We start from the raw sequence: 1443 nt of genomic DNA on the forward strand, positions 1-1443 counted from the left end.
GCCCTTCTCTGAACCTTTTCTAATGCTAGTATATCTTTTTTGAGATGAGGAGACCACATCTGTATGCAGTATTCAAAACGTGGGCGTACCATGGATTTATATAAGGGCAGTAAGATATTCTCAGTCTTATTCTCTATCCCTTTTTGAATGATTCCTAACATCCTGTTTGCTTTTTTGACTGCCGCTGCACACTGCGTGGACATCTTCAGAGAACTATCCACGATGACTCTAAGATCTCTTTCCTGATTAGTTGCAGCTAAATTACAGTGCTCACTTTGTATTTACTTTTTATTTCAAATATTTGTGCTGTAAAAAACAAAATAAATAGTATTTTTCAATTCACGTACTGTAGTGCAATCTCTTTATCATGAAAGTTGAACTTACAAATGTAGAATTATGTACAAAAAAATAACTGTTCAAAAATAGAACAATGTAAAACTTTAGAGTCTACAAGTCCACTCAGTTCTTCTTGTTCAGCCAGTCACTCAGAGAAACAAGTTTGTTTACATTTGCAGGAGATAATGCTACCCGCTTCTTGTTTACAATGTCATCTGAAAGTGAGAACAGGCATTCGCATGGCACTGTTGTAGCCGGCATCGCAAGATATTTACATGCCAGGTGTGCTAAAAATTCATATGTCCCTTCATGTTTCAACCACCATTCCAGAGGACTTGTGTCCATGCTGATGACGGGTTCTGCTCGATAACAGTCCACAGTAGAGTGGACCGATGCATGTTCATTTTCATCATCTGAGTCAGATGCCACCAGCAGAAGGTTGATTTTCTTTTTTGATGGTTCAGATTCTGTAGTTTCCGCATCAGAGTGTTGCTTTTTTTAAACTTCTGAAAGCATGCTCCACACCTCATCCCTCTTAGATTTTGGAAGGCACTTCAGATTCTGAAATCTTGGGTCAATTGTTATAGCTATCTTTAGAAATCTCACATTGGTACCTTCTTTGCATTTTGTCAAATCTGCAGTGAAAGTGTTCTTTAAACGAACAACATGTGTTGGGTCATCATCCGAGATTGCTATAATATGAAATACATGGCAGAATGCGGGTAAAACAGAGCAGGAAACATACAATTCTCCCCAAAGGAGTTCAGGCACAAATTTAATTAACACACTATTTTTTTAACGAGCATCAGCAGCATGGAAGCATGTCCCCTGGAATGGTAGCCGAAGAATGAAGGGACATAGTAATGTTTAGCATATCTGGCATGTAAATACCTTGCAATGCCGGCTACAAAAGTGCCATGCAAACACCTGTTCTCACTTTCAGGAGACATTATAAATAAGAAGCCGGCAGCAGTATCTCCCGCAAATGCAAATAAACTTGTTTGTCTTAGTAATTGGCTGAACAAGAAGTAGGACTGAGTGGACTTGTAGGCTCTAAAGTTTTACATTGTTTTGTTTTTGAGTGCAGTTATGTAACAAAAAAAATCT

The sequence above is a fragment of the Emys orbicularis genome, chromosome 1, assembly GCF_028017835.1.
Source record: "Emys orbicularis isolate rEmyOrb1 chromosome 1, rEmyOrb1.hap1, whole genome shotgun sequence".
NCBI classification, from domain to species: Eukaryota; Metazoa; Chordata; order Testudines; family Emydidae; genus Emys; species Emys orbicularis.